At 41.5% G+C, this 19,933-nt stretch overlaps 1 protein-coding gene and 1 non-coding gene across 2 annotated transcripts in view; one reads left to right on the forward strand and one right to left on the reverse strand.

The window, feature by feature from the left end:
• LOC125922699 (NACHT and WD repeat domain-containing protein 2-like) overlaps positions 1-19,933 on the forward strand; it is a 92,484-nt gene that overhangs the window by 12,206 nt on the left and 60,345 nt on the right. The gene's annotated exons all lie outside the window — the stretch shown is intronic.
• Positions 7,469-7,575, reverse strand: LOC125924052 (U6 spliceosomal RNA). Its single transcript, XR_007458239.1, has one exon. It is a non-coding gene; the product is annotated as a U6 spliceosomal RNA (small nuclear RNA).

A 19,933-nucleotide genomic window follows, 5' to 3' on the forward strand; every position in this document is an offset into this window, starting at 1 on the left:
GTCTCTCTGTCCCTCCCCCTTACACACACACACACTCTCTCTCTCTCTCTCTCCCCCCCCCCAAATAAACAAACAAAACACCATGCTTGTGAGGTATTTCACACAAAGGGCACTTGGAAAAATTGGGATCAACCCATGGTGTCTGATATCTCAGTCAGGCATGAGCTCATCAAATTTAGTCAAAAGGGAAAGACCAGGATGTGTCAAATCTAAGAAATGGACCTCTCTGCTGTAGAGGAGTGGCCAGTGGGGAACTGGGTCAGTTGTAGGTGATGAGAGTAAGTCTAGATCCAAGAGAAAGGCACTGTTTTTGAAGAGAAAGCATTTGTTACCAAAGAGGCGTAGTGAGCACATATATGTTGAAATTTGTTTCATTTCCTTGAGTGTCAGAATAACTTCAGAGTTTACTCGGATAATAATTGGAGGGGTTCGGGCACAAGATAGGGACTCTGGGGAAGACAGAGGGGATAGTAAGAAACATCTGGCAAAATCAAGGCAGGATCCCAGCCCCTCATCTTTAGGTGGGACCCAGGTCCTGAGAAAGGTGCCGGCTGCTGTCAGGACTGAAATCCAAGGCCAGGGCCGCAGCTGCTGTCTGAGTGATCTGACCCTGAGTCTCAGGAGAGTTGGGAAAACAGGAACTAGGAAAGTAATAGGAAACATTTCCTGGCTGAGAATAGACAGCACTGCAGGTGGCAGGAAGTGTGGTTCTGGATATTTCACAGAGTACATGCTGGGGCTGGGCAGCAGGAAGCCTTATTCAATACAAACAAGGAATTCAGAGCACTGAGAGATTAGAAAGACTTGATTGGCCTAGTTGAAGATGACGAAGCATTACAGAGACACGGAATAGTATATACCCTGGAAGGCAAGCTATTCTCATTGCTATAATCCTTAGTGGTTGACTGAAATGTTTTGCAGCCACAAATGCGTTGGGGCCACATCCCATGCTCAGGGATTGATTAGTAATGTCTCCTGTGGGTAAGAAATGGGGTGTATCCTTCTTTGTGCAGTGAATTTGCAACTGTGAACCCTGAGTGGGGAAGGGGTAAGCAACAAACAGAAGGGTTTAGTTTTGGTTCATTTGGCCAAAGCAAGGAGAACAAGCCAGAGTGAAATAGGAAAAAAAAATGCCCAAGAAATAACCGGTGAGAAATGTTCTTGCCCAAGTGACAGAACTGGTAGAATCACCACTTTTTAAAGGAGGAAAAATGTGTTAGCTGTAAAAGAGACTGAAAACCTACTTGCATGTGGTAGGACCTGCATGCTCGTTAGTTGCTAAGCAAAGGGTGTAGCTTCAAGCAGAAGACCGTGCTCGGTTGACAGTGTTCTAGAAAATTCTGGAATTAAAATAGAATTCAGAAACTACTGAGGTCAGTGATTAAAAAGCAACAGAGTTAATCAAAGATATTACATATTAAAGGAAAAAAGAAAATCTGAGAACACTAAAAAGAAGATGTGAAAATTAAAGTTCCCTTTTAAGCCTAGGGTCCCTATTCAGAAGCCTGAATAATCTACATAGAGAGAATATGTAAAAAAATTATCTTGGCCAAAACCAAAAAGAAAAAAAAAAAAAAAAGGGAAAAGACCCAGACCTTCCCACCTTGGAGGAGTTGCCTTTGGGGGCATTCATCTGCAAAGTCATGCAGGATGAAAGCATTCATAAAAGAGGAGTCTCACAATTTAACAAAATCACCATTGAACCTGAAGTCTTAGAAGGTGTGGGGGTTTTGTTACACGGCCCCCAATTTTTTTTTTTTTTTTGGCATGCATCCCACTGAGAGGTAGAATCTATGACTTTTCTCCTTGAATCTGGGCTCTCCCAACTGGTTTTGGCCAAGAGAATATGGAACAAATGGCACCGCACCAGTTTCTGGGCCCAGGCTTCTGGAAATCAGCCACCTTGCGGTCAAGGAAAATGCGCCCCCTTGAAAGTGCATCTCCGCCCACAGGCACTGAGCTTTCCCAGTTCAGCTGAAGCCATGTGAGGCAAACGGCAGCCTTCCTTGCTGAACCCTGCCGAAATTGCAGATGTAAGGGGAAGATGAATGTTGTCTTAAGCCAGTGATTTTGATATGTTTTGCAGCAATAGAGAAATTAGTAAAATAAAATAAATGCATTATAGTACGTACTGGGTAAGATGAAAGAACTTGGAGGTTACAGTTGGTTTTGAATCCCAAGATTTGTTGTAAATTTGTGTATTTAGTTTCCTCAGACTTCATTCTCCCTTCTGAAGGTTGGTCACAATAACTACCTGGCAAGATCATTGTGGGAAAGAAGTGAAATATGCAAGCACCTAACACAATGCCTGAAAGATATCAAGGACTCAAAAGTTCTAGATCCGAATTTGCTAAAAGCCCTAGGAGATTAGAGAAAAGAACGAGGGATAAAGGTTTCAAAGGAATGACAGTTGCTTGAGTAACTTACTTTTTTGTAAATTGCAGCATGAAATGGTCCCTTTTCCCAGTATGCCACCCATGTAATCACGTATGCTTTTAGCTAGAGGCAACTACATAAAAACACCGTTTTTAAATGATGGTTTTAACACATAAATATGAATTCAGCCCAAATTACAAGGTATTAAATTACTAAGTTCCATCTCTAAATAATAGAGCAGATCTACTTAAAACCTGCTTTTAAAAATTAGCCCCAACTCTCTTTTTAAAGCCATGGATAACAAGCAGATTTCAATAAAATGACATTCAGAAAGAATAAAAAGATAGCACTTCCACCTTTTAATGTAGGGTGTGCTATAATCTTAAACTAAAAACCATAATTTCTTTCACACATAAAGAATCCTTTTAATGTTGCTTTAATCTACATAAAGTCTTGTCTTTTTTCTAACCTCTGTTAATCTTTTAGACCTTGATGCACAGTTTGCTACAATGTTCAAAGCATATTTGGTGCCCACATTCATGTGAGAAGGACCACTCTTCACAAAAAGGAACATCCCTCTTTAGGGAGGATTTCAATACAGACCTAACATATGTTTGAAAACTATTTCATTCTGTGTGGCCATTATGGTAGAATGACCCCATGGTTACGTCAGTTGATAATTCTTAAAAAAAATTTTTTTTAATGTTTATTTTTTTATTTTTGAGAGAGAGAGAATGAGAGTGGTGGGAGGGGCAGAGAGAGAGGGAGACACAGAATCCAAAGCAGGCTCCAGGCTCTGAGCTGTCAGCACAGAGCCATACATGGGGCTCAGACCCATGAACCATGAGATCGTGACCCGAGCCAGAGTCAGACACTTAAATCACTGAGCCACCCAGGGGCCCCACATCAGCTGATAATTCTTATTGTATGCGTGTAATGGTCATTGTAAGCCCCCGTTATACTAAGCAAATGATCTAGATATTCCTGTGTGTTGGTGTTTGGGGTGGAGGAGGGGAGAGAGGAGATGGGAAGGGGAGGGAGGAGATGGGTCTCTTGACTGAGTCAGTGCAAGGTCCAGGGACAGGCGGATGCTAACTTCAATCTGGAGAGTGCTTATCATTCATTTCTTTGTTGATTCTGCTCTGCAGATTTCAGACTAGAATGAAATGAAGGAGAAGGCTCCAGAATCTAGAAGTCTTGAAACCAAAACAGTTTTGTTTCTCAAGTTTGGAGTTGGGTTATACTAGAAAAGGGCTAGCTATTTAATCTGGTCCCTCTCGGGACAGGGGAGCCAGAGTGCTTGGTGGAGGAAGGCTAGGAGCCTGCCACCCTTTATGTGCCCCATAGGATTATCTGAAGAAAACAAAATTTAGGGCTTAGCCAAGTGCTTTCATTCTTTTACTGAGATTGTAAAAATCTATTTGAAACTCTTTTTTTTTTTTTTTGGATTCAGTACTTGCTGTGTAATGTTTTGTTTTTCCTTCTTTTTATCCTTTCAGAAATTAGTCTGTGTCAACCTTGTCAGGGAGGAAAAAACAGGTTTCACTTTTGCAAATCCCATGAGCAGTATCAAAGCAGACCTCTGCTCTGGGGGGCAGCCCCAGCGGGTATGTAAGCAGGTGGGTGTATAAGCTGACCTCACATGGGTATGCAGATTTCTCTCTGCCAGCACCTGCGTCTGCCAGGGGGATGGCCGTGCAAACTGGTAGGCTGTGAGTTTCATGTGAGTCCGGGCATCCAGGAATCATAACCCCAGAGTTCTCGATTCAGTACTGCCCACTATCTACCAGCGCTGTGACCTGAGGCGGTTTCTAGAGCCATGAGTCCCCATCTTCCTTCCTTTTTTTTTAACTTGTTTTATTTTTTATTTTTTTAAATTCACATCCAAATTAGTTAGCATATAGTGCAACAATGATTTCAGGAGTAGATTCCTTTGTGCCCCTTACCCATTTGGCCCATCCCCCCTCCCACAACCCCTCCAGCAACCCTCAGTTTGTTCTCCATATTTATGAGTCTCTTCTGTTTTGTCCCCCTCCCTGTTTTTATATTATTTTCTTTTCCCTTCCCTTATGTTCATCTGTTTTGTCTCTTAAAGTCCTCATGTGAGTGAAGTCCTATGATTGTCTTTCTCTGACTAATTTCACTTAGCATAATACCCTCCAGTTCCATCCACATAGTTGCAAATGGCAAGATTTCATTCTTTTTGATTGCCGAGTAATACTCCATTGTGTGTGTGTGTGTGTGTATACATATACGTATATATATGTATATGTGTGTGTATATATATACGTATATATATGTATATGTGTGTGTATATATATACGTATATATGTATATGTGTGTGTATATATATACGTATATATATGTATATGTGTGTGTATATATATATACATATACATACATACCACATCTTCTTTATCCATTCATCCATCGAGGGACATTTGGGCTCTTTCCATATTTTGGCTATTGTCAATAGTGCTGCTATAAACATGGGGGTGCATGTATCCCTTCAAAACAGCACACCTGTATCCCTTGGATAAATACCTAGTAGTGCAATTGCTGGGTCGTAGGGTAGTTCTGTTTTTAGTTTTATGAGGAACCTTCATACTGTTTTCCAGAGTGGCTGCACCAGCTTGCATTGCCGCCCGGTCTTCCTTTCTACAGAAACAAAACCCCTCCATTGTCTCTTTTTTGGAGTTCTGAGCATTAAATTCTGTTGTAGTATATAAACAGTGAGCCCGATGCAGAAACAAAGAATCATCCTTTAAAAAAAAACAAACAAAAAAAAAAAAAACTCTTTCAAATACATGAGTTAGAAACTGACTCTTAAGTGACTGTGTTAACAGTAGTGCTCACATAGTATGTACTCAAGAAATGCTTGTTGAATTTAAAGACCCCTGAAGAGAAATGGAAGTGGAGAGGGCAGTGAGGTGGGGGCAGTCTTCCTCATGCCCCGGCCATGTTGGGTGTTTCTGCAGGTCCGGCTGTTGCCAGGACCACCTCTGGTTCCCAAATCCCATACCTCCTGTGGTGGTTCTGTCCCTGTTGTCTCCAGTCCCTCCTCCGTGAAGTAACCCTCCGTCACTATACCCAAACTCCTCATGCCTGTATGGCTCCCCTACTCCTTCACCCCAGGGCTGATAGGGCCTCACCCACAGGCCAGCTAGGTGCCCACTGGGCTGGCCATGGAGGCCCAGCCCTAGCGTCCCCAAGCCCTGAGGCCCAAGTTCCCAGTAAGCCACATTCCACACATATAGCTCCCCGTCTCCTGCTGTAGCCACTGAGGAGGAAGTGGGGGGAGACGGGTGCCTTCCCACCGGGAGATCAGGGACTGGGGGTGAGGTAAAGAGAGGTCCGTCGTGAACCCAGACTGTGGCCGTGCAGCTTTACGTGCCCGTGCATTTCTCACAAGAACAGTGAGAAGGCAATAGTGCCAGTGGTATGGGCTAGCGACATTGTGTCTTTGAGGACCGGTTAGGCACCTTGCCGCTTTCTGAAACATCCTTTTTATGGCAGATTTCATTTTATGTTCCATTTAAATCATGTGCCATCAGGCTTGCGTAACAGCCCTTTAGAAGTTGGAGAGCTGTGTTTTCACCAGAGACCTTCTCCTCGCCTTCTGATGGCCTTGTGTGCGCATATGGGAGAATGTTCTTGTCCTAGAGACATTGCGAGGTGGTAAGGGGTGGGGGGCAGAACAGGGACTGAAATGTCTGGTTTGGACGGTATAGCTCTGTGACCTTGGGCATCCTCTCTGGGACACTTGCCTCATCTGCAGAATGAAGTGGCTGAGAAACAGGACCTTCTGGGACATCTTCCAGCTCCAGTATTACATTATCCCACTTCTTTGAAACTCCCCGGCAATTCCGTCTTGTTTTATTTCTGTGCAAGGAGAGGGAGTGTGGGGTCTAATAGCCCTTTTTCCTGACTCGGTGACCATGTCCATTCCATCTCCTGAAGAAGAGGGATAATAGTGCCTGTTCTCCTTCTGAACCTACTGCATGAATGTGCCCTGTTGATTTGAATGTGGAAAGTAAAACAAAGGGCACAAGTCAGTGGACGACATGGGCGGGATTTAGGAACTCTGACCAAAGTTTCAGTAGGAAGATGGGGAGCATGAGCAGGATGAAATACGCAGAAAGGGCCCCTTCCTTAGGCCAACAGATGAGACTTTAGGATGATAAAATCATTGGGCTTTGGGGTCAGATGGTTGTGTGTGAACTCCTGGGTGGAAGGGATTGGCTCTCTACCCTGAATTTTGTGGTGGAATGCATTGTGTGTACACGTACAGCACACAATGCTTACCGGGGCTAGTAATAGAGGGTAAGGGGTCGGAATCGGGAGTCGGAAACACTTGGGTTGGAGCACTTGCGGTGTGCCATTTTCTGACTGCCGTTTTCCGACTCCGTGACCTTAAAGCAGTCCGTTCCTCTAATCCTAGATTTGCCTATCTCTAAAATTGAAAATATGCTGGGATTTTTATGAGGCTCAAATGAGGTAAAGCTTGTGAAATGCTTATCACATGCCTGGAACCTCATAAGCTTTCATTGAATGTTAACTAGAATTGTTACCATTATTAGCTCCATTATCTGTTTACCTGGGAGTTGCTGACACCTCAGCGGGTAAAGAAGTGACATCAAGCCTGGCTCAACTAGCTGGCAGTCATTCAAAAAAACAAAAAACAAAAAAACAACTCATCCACCATGGTATCTTTGTTGCCCACTCAGTAGGAGAAGGAAGATGTGTCCCATGATGACACAATTAGGAAGCATTTATATTCTGTTTGTATTAAGCCAGAATGTTTATTTCCAGCTGCCTATCAAGGTTGACATCTTACGAGGCCATAGCTATTATAAACGTTTTATTTTTTTTAATATGAGATTTATTGTCAAATTGGTTTCCATACAACACCCAGTGCTCATCCCAACAGGTGCCCTCCTCAATGCCCATCGCCCGCTTTCCCCTCCACCCCACCCCCATCAACCCTCAGTTTATTCTCAGTTTTTGAGAGCCTCTTATGTTTTGGCTCTCTCCTTCTCTAACCTTTTTTTTTTTTCCTTCCCCTCCCCCATGGTCTTCTGTTAAGTTTCTCAAAAATATGGAACGCTTCACGAATTTGCATGTCATCCTTGTGCAGGGGCCATGCTAATCTTCTCTGTATCATTCCAATTTTAGTATATGTGGTGCCAAAGCCAGCACTATTATAAACGTTTTAAAAAGTGCTTTCATAGAATTATCACCAGAAGGAAGTTTAGAGCCACAAGAATTGGCGTGCCTTCTTCCTTTTACTCTCAGACCCCATTTTTAATCAGAGTCACAATAGTCATTTAACAAGTGTTTGTTGATGGCTTTCTGCATACAAGCCACCCTTCTAAGCCTTGAGGATAGAATTTAGCAATGCTAAATAACTACACATTACCCCTACCCCTTGTGGTTGTCACATTTAGATGGAGGGACCATGACATAAAAAGGCAAATACATTTGTTTGTAAAGTTTATGGAGGTGATGGTATGTATTATGAGGAAAAGTAGAGTGAGATAAAGAGGAAGCATTTGGGCAGGGACTGTCTCCCAGAAATGAGTGGTCAGAGAAAGTCTGTCTGAAGAGATAATATTTGAACGGAAACATGAATGGTGGAAGGGAGCCAAGCACTTCTGCCAAGAAGTGGAAGGAGGAAGCAGTAAGTGGAAGGAGGAAGCAGTAAGTAGAAGGAGGAAGCAGTAAGTGCAAAGGTCCTGTGGCAAGGAATGCCTTTGGAGACCCAAGGAGCAGCAAGATCAGTGTGGTGGGGAATAGATGGAGGCAGTGCAGTTTTCACAAAAGTGTGTACCCCCATATTGGCAGGTACCAACCAACCAGGACAGATGCCATCTATAAGCAACCAGTAAGCTGTGCTTAGTGCATCTCTGTTGAACATCAGTCTTTGGAGGGAACTTAGGGAGGCCAGATCACATGGGGCCACCATGTTCTTTTAGCATAATTTCTAGGCTTAGCTCCAGAAACCAACTTTATCCATAAAAGATAAGGATTACTGTTTATTGGGGGGGGGAAGTACATTTATTATTGACTCGGGTTATTTTTAAAAGTGAGTGTAAGAAAATTTCAAGGCACATTTGTTACAAATCTGATCTGTACTTGGTGGTTTTTCATTCGGCAGTTCCTTCAGCATCCTATTAGAGTAAAAAGATGTGGAACCTAACTTTCATCCCCTGCCTACTCTGGCTTCTAGGAATTAAAAGAGAAGGGGATAAGAGACACCGTTACTGGATCTTTTGAGTTAGCAGGTGACAGAGTGCCCTAAACCATGGGAATAAGACTCTTAAAAGAAGAAGCCACCTTCTCACATGTGACCTGGGCAGATCGGAAGTCCTCTGTGAGGTGGCAGAGGGTGGGGTCCGTCTTAGTCTCTGGGTGCTGGAAAGCGTCCCAGGCTGCTTTACTTCTCGGTATATCTCCAGGTGGATCCCTGCCATGTGTTTGAACTAAAGCCCTGAGGAACCCTGTTGAAAATTCTTTGAGAGTAGAAACCAGGGAAGTCATTCAGGAGCCCATGATAAAGTTGATGGGGCAAGGACCATCAACACTACCACGTCGGCCTCGGTGAGGGCAGTAGCAGCCATGAGAGTGATGGCCGTCAACATTAGAGGCCTGAGTGAGTGTCGCCTAGGGCCTCTGGCAGCCCAGCAGCAGCAGCTGTGATGTGACCCCCATCAGGGACAACCAGGGGCTACATGGTGCAGCTTTCACAGCTACTAGGATCCCAGGGCGTTTTGTATCTACTAGACCTATACCTGAGGCCGGAAAATGGAACAGTCTGCAAAGGAGAACACATAAGCCACATGTTTCATAGCAGATCCCCAAGGTGACCAAGAGTCTCATTCGTGCATTCATTCATTAGAGAAATCCTGCATGGCTGGAGCTGTCTGCCTCTTTCCCTTCTCCAGTCTGGTTTGGAGGCTGAGGGAGCGCGGGTTGTGAAAGCTTTCAAGATGTTAACCATGACAGAGAATTGTGTGGCTTCAGGTTCTGGAATCCGAAAGCGCTAGGTCTGGTATCTGGGCTCCGCCACTTTGTGGCAGTGCGTCTTCCTCCTCAACCTTCCCGAGCATTGGTTTCCTCATCACTGAACCGGGCTGAAAATAGCATTTGACTTAAAGTTCCTGTGAGGTTTAATGAGACAATGTATGGAAAGCACTTAGCACTGTGCCTGGTGTAGTGGACACTCTAATGCTAGTTGTTGGTTTGATAATTCAGAACGGAAGTAGAATGAGTGTGTGTGTGTGTGTGTGTGTGTGTGTACATGTACATGGTGGGGGGGGCATCGGGTGGGAAAGAAGGGGAAAAGAGGAAAAAGCAGAGAGGGAAGGAAGAGGGGAGAATATTCAGGAAGAATACAGCAGAGGAAAAAAATCAGAGGTGTGCCAAGGTGTGTGAAGATAAAATATTTGAGACCCTTGAATGATAGGCTGGAATGGGCCCTAAATTATTTAAAATAAAAAAAGAAGAAATGATTTTACCAGTAGGGCTTTGGATGATCATCGGAATTAATTAAAAATTGCTTTTATTCCTGAATGTTTACTGAGTTCCTGTACACAGTGAGATGACGAACAACCACGTTCTGAGCATTCCTGAAACAAGATAGCAATTAAAGAGAGTGCTAGGGGTGTATCCGATCGTTATTATGATGGAGATTCCAGACTATGGCAGCAGGGCAGTTAACGGCCATTCTATTCATTTCTGATGGAAATAACACCAACAGACCCAGGGAGGTTTTAGACGTGGACTCCTTCAATCTGTCTATCCACTCCCAAAGCTAACAGATAACTGTCAATTTTAATTTAGTGCCTGGCTGAATTCAGATGGGATAGGTGATGATTTTTTATCAGCCCCTTCCTATGATATAGGAAGACATGGAGAATTTGAGTGGCTCACTGAAGGTGAAATCACTGGCATAAACCTCGTATCTTCCCAGAACTTCAGAAGAGTTTGCTTTGCTTTTGGTGGATGTGTGGTCTGTATCGTTTCTCTCCCTTAGGTAAAATGAGGTTTCTCTATCCTCCCCCATCCTGGAGTTGCGTTGTTCATCATTTTGATTTTTTATAATCAGCTGACCTTTTCTCTAAATAGGTCATTTTGCTGTACAGTCAGTAAACTCAGCGTTCTGGAGATTTTTGCCCAAGGAGGCTGCATATATTTATATCTGGACGTGTCCATATGTCAAGCAGGTATTTCAGTCTATATTTGAAAGCTGGTGAGGTGGTAGCATTTAAAATTCCCTGCCCTAACAGAACAAAATGAAAACAAATACCCTTAACATATAACCAGACATTTTCAAATGTTCAAAAGATGAAAAATGAGACTTCATTAAATAAGAAATAAAATAAGCAAAATATGCAGGATCTAGCCCTGTATCATTGATGCATCTATATTCTATGCACACATAAAAATGTTTAATTCCCGTTTAAGTTCTAAAGACGAATCACATTTAGATGTGTATAGTATATGTTTTTTTAATGTTTGTTTATCTTCAGAGAGAAAGTGTGAGTGGGGGATGGTGCGGAGATAGGGGAAGTGGGGGAGGGTGAGAGGATCCCAAGCAGACTCCATGCTGTCAGCACAGAGCCTGATGCAGGGCTTGATCCCATGAACCGTGAGATTGTGACCTAAACCAAAACCAGGAGTTGGACACTTAACCAACTGAGCTACTCAGGCACCCCTAGATGTGTATAGTATATTTTAAAATACTATAGTCCTCTAATACCATCTTTCAATCATCAAGAGTTAAAAAAAAAATACATTTGTTTTGGGCACAATATTTCTGCCATAAGAATTATACTATCAAAATATGCAGGAGTGTTTACTGCAGAATCTGTAGGGTAGAATGAATCTCAAAATAGGTCTCCCTGCCATTAAATACTCAAAATAATACAAATTTCAAGAATATTAAAATCCGATCCAAGCAAGTTATTACCTCTCAAGCCCAGTCCAGCCTCTTCCATGACTTGATTGTAAGCTTTTCTACCTTCCAAAAAAAGTGGAGCTGTGGAAGGAAAAAAAAAAAAAAAAAGGAATACTTTGGGATAATCAAGTATTGAATAATTCTTTTTCAAAAGGAGAGTAATGGGGTGCCTGGGTGGCTCAGTCAGCTAGGTGTCTCTTGATTTCAGCTCAGGTCATGTGCTCCTGGTTTGTGAGATTGAACCATACATCAAGTTCTGTGCTAACAACACAGCCTGCTTGAGATTCATTCTCCCTCTCCCTCTCTCCCTCTCTCCCTCTCTCCCTCTCTCCCCCTCTCCCCCCCCCCCCCCCCCCCCCCCCCCCCCCCCCCCCCCCCCCTCTCTCCCCCCCCCCCTCTCTCCCTCCCCCCCTCTCTGGCACACACATGCATCCTCTGTCTCTCAAAATAAATATTTTAAAAAAGAGAGTAAGTCCTCAAGATCCAGATTATCAAATGCTATAGTTCAAACAGGGTCAGCTGCTGTGAATTATACAAACTCCTGAGATTTAATTGACCCAGCTCTGAACAGTCTCTGTGTAAAGACACACAGAAGTATGTGACATGGGATTTATATCCAGGAGCTTACAGTGTAGTTACCGACAATGACATCTGAAGTTAGAAAGTATCTAACAAACATAAAAGATTGGAATTCATTTTCTGTTGCTTTCTTAACAGGTTACTACAAATTTAGTGGCTTATAACGATACAAATATATTATCTTAAAGTTCTGGAGATCAGAAATCTGAACTCAGACTTTCTGGGCTAAAGTCAAGGTGTTGACAAGGTCTGCATTCTTTTTAGAAGTTGTAGGGGAGAGTCTGTTTCCTTGTCTTTTCCAGCTTTTGGAGTCTGCCTGTATTTGTTGCCTCGTGGCCCCTTCCAGCTTCAAAGCTAGTAGTGTAGCACCTTCAGGTCTCTGTTTCTGACCTCTGCTCCCATTGTCACACCTCTGCCTCTGACTCTGTTTTTATGGTCACACTTCCTCCTCTCACCAGACCTTTCTGTCCGCCTCTTATAAGGACACTTGTGATTATTGGGTCCTCTCAGATAACCCAAAATAATCTCCCCATTTCAAGTTCTTGCGTTTATTCACACCTGCAAAGTCCCCTTTGTCGTGTCAGGTAATGGTTACAGGTTCTAGGGATTAAAATCTGAATGTTCTGGGGGAGGGGCCTTACTTACTTAGCCTACCACAACTTTAAGCCACCAAAAAACCACCCTTGCGGCCAAGATTTGAAGATGCTATAATAACAGTCTTTGCCTTCAGCTTCATTTCCCACCAAACTCCCTAAGTGCGTTGTTTCTGGCCACAGCCCTGCCCTTTCTCTCCTCTCTGCCTTTGTTTGTGAATCCTCTTGTCTCTTGTTCACCTTTTGGAGTCCTACCCATCCTTCAAGAGTGGTCTTGAATGCAGTGTTCTCCCTTCAGTACTTGTGACTTTCCCAGGTTAGCCAGCACACTTTGTCTGCAGGGGACAGAAGCCTATCTCAAACTAATTTAAGCCAGAACTGGAGTTGTATTAATGCCAGCAATTTAATGGTGTAGGGGCAAGTCAGGGGTGAATCTGACCTCAGAAATAGGTAGGATCGGTGTCTTAGTTTGGGCAGCTGTAACAGAATACCATAGGCGTGGGTGGTTTAAACCAACAAACATTCATTTCTCAAAGTTCTGGAGGCTGGGAAATCCAAGATCAATGTGCCAGTACATTCAGTTTTTATTTTTTTTTTTTTAATTTTTTTTAACGTTTATTTATTTTTGAGACAGAGAGAGACACACAGCATGAACGGGGGAGGGGCAGAGAGAGAGGGAGACACAGAATCGGAAGCAGGCTCCAGGCTCTGAGCCATCAGCGCAGAGCCCGACGCGGGGCTCGAACTCACAGAGTGTGAGATTGTGACCTGAGCTGAAGTCGGACACTTAACCGACTGAGCCACCCAGGCGCCCCACATTCAGTTTTTAGTGAGAGCCCTCATCTTGGCTTGCAGAAGGATGCCTTCTCATTCTGTCCTCACATGGCTGGGAAAGAGGGCTGTGGTCTCCCTTTCCCTTCTTAGAAGAGCACTAATCCCAATATGGGTTCCACCTTCTTGACTTCATGATTACCTCACAGAGACCCTACCTCCAGCACATTTAGGGATTAGGATTTTAACATGGATTTCGGGGGACACAGGTATTCAGTTTGTAACAGTCAGGAGCTTGAACATGATTAGGACTGTGTGCTGCTGCTTTTTGCTTCTCTCCACACGCCTACCAAATTATCTCAGACCAGCACTTCTGACTTTGGTGGAAGTAGATGTGGCCACAGGCTACTTTGGTCTCACAGTTTTACAACTTTTAACTAGGAAAGAAAAAAAAAAAAAAAGCAGTCTCCTTCAGCTAGAGTTTGAAAACACTTGGGTGGGAAGGACTTCGATTGGCTTGGCTTTGGTCACATGTTCAGCCTTTAGACCAATCACTGTGTCCAGATGGTCACCTATTGAAGCTGGAGAATGGAAATGGGGAAAAGATTCTCACAAGAGGTGAAAGAAGGAAAAAGGTGTTGGAAAAAAAATACTTGCTGTAGCCTCCAACCTGGTGTTACTTCTCAAACCCCACTTTATATATCTTAATTTATATTGCTGTTACTTACACCACCTCTATCTTCTTTTTCATGACATTGATCATACATTACTCTGGATCGTTATAGCAACACACTGAATCCTTAGAGGAAGTGCATATGTCTTTCTTATTGTCACCCCACCCCTCCCACCTGGCACCTAGTACTGTGCAATACTGATAGTAAATGTATAGTCAGTGTGTTAAATGCAGTTGAAAATAACATGGTAAAAGAAGAGCTATCTTGAGGCAGCTCCAGGTTAATTAAAACAAGTGCTAAAAATTCAGAGAAATTAAGTATACAAAAGAGCTTGATGACTTGAAAAATGTCATCACTTGAGCTGGAACTTGGAAGATGAGTAGAATTCAGGGTAGAAAAAGACCTATAGCAAAGAGTATGAATTATTACAGAATGCATGTGACCATAAAGGAAACACAGAGAAACAGAAAACTAAATTTTAGGTGGAGACTGTCTCCTGATTCTGAGACCACTTCTTGTGACTGTGTTGCTATAAATCATAAATATTTCATGTTCACATTAATTAGAAATTGTCATTGCAGAATAGGAGTTTTTCCATAACTTGCTATGATTCATACAAGCAGTCATCCAGTTAATTACTTACTGAGGGTTTACTATGATTATGTATGCATAGTAGGAGCTGTCACTCATGTTAAGGAACCTATTGCCGTTTCACTGAGGGAGGTAAGGAGCTGCAGGAAAAATGCTGAGGAAAAGGAGAAAAGCATTGCAGCCCTTGACAGTTACCAACTCCATCAGAGCCTGTGGCTTTTAAGAATTCTTATGAATCTATTAATCAGAACAAAAGGAAGGTCTTACCCTCTAGTGTAGACATCAAGGGGTTCTGTCCATTTTTTTTTTTTATATGCCTTTTCTCTAGAAAATGTAGATGACAAGACTCTTCCTTTGAATTGAGCACCTCACCTAGGGATGCATCTAGCCACAATCTATAGACCTACAAAAGTTAAAGACTTTAAGTTTGGAGTGATAAAGATCCTGGAACCAGGGTCCTGCAATCATACCTCTCGCTCTTAATGTGTTCATTATAAATTTGTTTAAAGTTTATTCTGAGAGAGAGAAAGCAAGCAAAGGGGGGAGAGACAGAGAGAGAGGGAGGGAGAGAAAGAGAGAGAATCCCAAGCAGGTTCCACCCTGTCAGTGCAGAGCCCCACATAGGGCTCAAACTCACAAACCATGAGGTCATAACCTTAGCTGAAGTCAAGAACAGACCCTTAACCAACTGAGCCACCCAGGCACCCCAATGTGTTCTTTAAAACAAGAGTTGAGTCCCTACTATATGCCAGGAATTAATATTGTAACAATAATGGAAAGCATTATAACAAGTAATAATAAATTGATTCTGCCTCCAAGGATTTTGTGTCTAATGAGGGAGAAAAACAAAGAAATAGAAAGTAATAATTGCATGTAATAAGAACTGTGAAAGCCATTTGACCCCAGTGTCATAGGTTGTCTACTCTTCTTTATCTGCTTATACCCTTACCTGTTCCTATGACCTGTGCTACTTCCTGTAGGAGTCCTCTGTACAAAGACGATAGCTTTGTATTCAAGAAACTATTTCCATATGCTTGCGCCTTCTCAACTTGGAAACCTCTAAATTACCCCTCACCACCTCTGGAATAAAGTCTGAACTTAAGAATCTGAGTTGCTAGGCTTTCATATTTTGGCATCATCATACCAGCTAGCTGATTTCTTCCTGTACTCTACCCTCACATATTCCCCCAAATGAAGCATTTGTGTTTCAGTTGTTTTTTTTTTTTTAAATAGGAACACACCTTTTTATTTATTTTTAAGACAGAGACAGAGCATGAATGGGGGAGGGGCAGAGAGAGAGGGAGACACAGAATCGGAAGCAGGCTCCAGGCTCTGAGCCATCAGCCCAGAGCCCGACGCGGGGCTCGAACTCGCGGACCACGAGATCGTGACCTGAGCTGAAGTCGGACGCTCAACCGACTGAGCCACCCAGGTGCCCCTGTGGTTCAGTTTTAAGGTCTACTTGCAGGAAACCATTCTGAATGAACTCCTGGGAAAATTATTGCTTAAATGCTGATTTTTAAATCATAGACCTTTCACATTATTGCTTCACTTTATCTAGTGTCTATGCCTTGTTTCCCAAATTCATTGTTAACTTATAAAGAACTGGGATTTTTCTATGCATGTGTTGATTCTTAGTACCTTGCCAGAAAGTCATCCAATGAATATGCAGTATTACAAAACGTAGCTTGAATGTTGATAAGACAATTACAAAACTAGGTTGATATATGATATTTTTATGCAGTAAGGTCACTCATCAGCATTAGTGATGTGTCCTGTAATTGGTAAGAGCTTGTAAAAGGCTATTTGGTAATATTTAAAGGAGAAGGCAGACTGTTGGTATGAGGAAATCCATTTTTAAGAAAATTATTCTGGTAGCAATATGAATGGTGAGTTGATGAGGTGAGAGAGACTGGAGGCAAATAGAGGAGCCACAAGACAGGTGTACTATGCAATATATTAAGCATAAGAGGCAAGTTAGGGGGCGCCTGGATGGCTCAGTGGGTTGAGCTTTTGACTTCTGCTCAGGTCATGATCTCATGGCTTGTGAGTTGAAGCCCGCATCAGGCTTTGTGCTGGCAGTGCACAGCCTGCTTGGGATGCTCTCTCCCTCTCTACCTGCCCCTCCCCCACTTGTGCATGCACGTGTTCTCTTTTTCTTTCTCTCTCAGTAAATAAAGTTAAAAAAAATTTTTTTTAAAAGCGGCAAATTAGTATCTGCGCCAGGATTCTCCCAAAAACCCAGCATAACCAATTGCATCCATAATTATTTAAATGTTGTTAAAGCATAAATCCTCAGGATTTATTTCCATTAATCGTTAAGAAAGAAAGAAAGAAAGAAAGAAAGAAAGAAAGAAAGAAAGAAAGTCTGTTTTTAGCCAAGTAAGGATCAGAGTGCATTCCAGATTTATTAGTATTACATAGTTGTGAGCATGGATGATTTTATAGGAATTAAATATAATAGCCTGTATCTGGGGCTAAAATAAATAACATGTAAGTGTTTTACAATCACAAATAAGTTTTTAACAAAAGGAATATACTGAAATTGATGATGCCAGTCACAATTTGGTTTGATCCTGGACATCCAGATGCTGTCTCCTCTTGTGCTGCTCTTAATGGTTGATTGTACTTTTTAATTAAGGAGAATCTGAGCTACACAAGACTGAGGTCTAGAATATTAAACTAAAAAGTGGAAGTTTAATCTACAGTCTTATCTATGAATGATCCAGTAATCCTTTGTGAAATTTATATGCATTAAGATATGTAGATCTTAAGGGTACAGTTTAATGAGTTTTAACAATGTATTGCCTTGTGTATCCATACCCTAATGGAGCTGTACATATCCCTTGCCCCCAGAAGCTCTTCATGGACTCCTCACCCGTCAGTTTCCACCCTTCATGAGCACTACTCCTCTTAATCCCTTTGCCAGTGATTAGTTTTGTTTATTTTTGAGCTTCATTCAAGTGGAATCATACAATAGGTACTCTTTCATCTGGGTTCTGTCACTCAGCATAAGGTTTTGGAGATTCATCATTGTGTGGTATAGTTCACTCAGCTAAGTACTATTCTGTCTTATAAACATATTATTGTTATTCTTTTGATGACATTGGGGTTTCCAGTGTTTTTTTTTTTTTCTCTTATGAATTGAGGTGTTAGCATTTTTTTTTTTTCAACGTTTTTAATTTATTTTTGGGACAGAGAGAGACAGAGCATGAACGGGGGAGGGGCAGAGAGAGAGGGAAACACAGAATCGGAAACAGGCTCCAGGCTCCGAGCCATCGGCCCAGAGCCTGACGCGGGGCTCGAACTCACGGACCGCGAGATCATGACCTGGCTGAAGTCGGACGCTTAACCGACTGCGCCACCCAGGCGCCCCATGAGAGTCTTTCATTGTATATATTTTCATTTGTTGATTAAATACCCAAGAGTGGAATTGCTGACTCAAAGGCTGTCAATTTGTAAAAACTGGTTGTGATTTAGGTACTTTACATCAGTCAATATTGTCAGTCTTCTAGTGAGTGTGATGTGGTGTCACATTGAGGCTTTAATTTGTATCCCTCTGAGGAATACTAATATTCAGCACATTTTCCTACACATATTGGCCATTCGTACATATTTTTTTGTGAGGTGTATTCCAAGTCTTTAACAGCTTGGGTTTTTGTCTTTTTATTAATTGGTAAAATTGTTTATATATTCTGGATACAAGTCCTTTGTCAGATATATATCAAATATATATATATATCAAATATATATATAGCAAATATTTATTCACAGTCTATAACATGTACCTTTCATTTTCTAAGTATCTTTTGATGAGCAGATGTTTTTAATTTTGGTGAAAAATTACCAATTTTATATTTAGTGCTTTTTTTTGTCCAAATAAATCTTTTCCTATTCCAGGATAGCAATTATTCTCTTACAGTTTTTTTTTCTGAAAACTGTAATTTTTGCTTTTAGGTTTCAGTCTCTGATGCAGGTTGAATCAATTTTTATATAAGGTATGGGACCAGGGTTAGCATTCATTTTCTATACATTATCCAGTGATCCTGTGCCATTTGTCTAAAACATGTTCTTTACCCCCACTGAAATGCTCTAACAGCTTTGTTGAAAATCAGTTGACCCCATGTGTGTGGATATGTTTCTAGACTATGTTCTGGTTTGTTGGTCACTTTGTCCTTATTCCAGTATCACACTATGTGTTCATATTGTCTTGAAATAAGGTAATGTAAGTTTTCCATCATGGTTTTCTCTTTTGGGATTCTTTTGGCCATTTCAGATCTTTCTAACTTCCATGTATATATTAAAATCAGTCCATTTTTATAAGACAGCCCACTAAGATTTTGATTGGGTTTCCATTGAATCTACAGATGAATTTAAAGATAATTGATATCCTAACAATATTAAGTCTACCAATCTATGAACATGGATATTTGAACAGTGCGTTATAGATTTCAGTGAACAGGTCTTACACATTTTTATTTCTTTTTTTTTTTTTTTTTTTTTTAATGTTTAAGAAAGAGTGTGAGTGGGGAGGCACAAAGAGAAGGGGAGAGAGAGAATCCCAGGAAGGCTCCATGCTGTCAGCACAGAGCCTGACTTGGGGCTCAATTTCACAAAATGAGATCATGACCTGAGCTAAAATCAAGAGCCAGAGGCTTAACCAACTGAGCCACCCAGGTGCCCCTAGGTCGTATACATTTTTAAAGTTTCTTTCCTAAGTACTTAAAAAATTTAATATGTCATTTTAAGTGGAACTATTTTATATAATTTTCTAATTGCTGCTAGTATACAAAAATACAGTTGATTTTTATGTTAACCTTATATGCCCTATGATTATGCCAAGTTCGTTTATGAGTTCAAATAATTCTTTTGTAAATTCCTTAGCATTCTCTAGATACGTAATCATGTCATTTGGAAATAAAAAGCTACAATTCTGCCTTTCAGGTCTTTACACGTTTTATTTCTATTTCTTTATTGCACTAGCCTATTATACTTCAGAGTAACTTCTTGGACAGAAATGGTAAGAGAAGATATTTTTTCCTTGTTCCCAATTTTATGAGAAAATGTTCAATATTTCACTATAAAGTGTGATGTTAGATGTAGGTTTTTGGCAGTTGTTCTTTTTCAGATTTAAAATTTTCTAATCAATTCCTAATTTTCTGAGGGTTTTTATTATGAATGGGTTTGCATTTTATTAAAGACTTTTCTGCATCATTTAAAATCTTATGGGTTCTCGGTCCTTAATTCTGTTGTTGTGGTTAATTGCATGTTTATTTTCAAATGTTAAATTAGTCTTTTCCTTTCTGGGATAAACCTAACTTGGTCATCATATATTACCTTTTAATATTTATGGCTGAGTTTGATTTACTGATATTTTCAGGACCTTTAGT

The sequence above is a fragment of the Panthera uncia genome, chromosome B1, assembly GCF_023721935.1.
Source record: "Panthera uncia isolate 11264 chromosome B1, Puncia_PCG_1.0, whole genome shotgun sequence".
In the NCBI taxonomy this organism is placed as follows: Eukaryota; Metazoa; Chordata; class Mammalia; order Carnivora; family Felidae; genus Panthera; species Panthera uncia.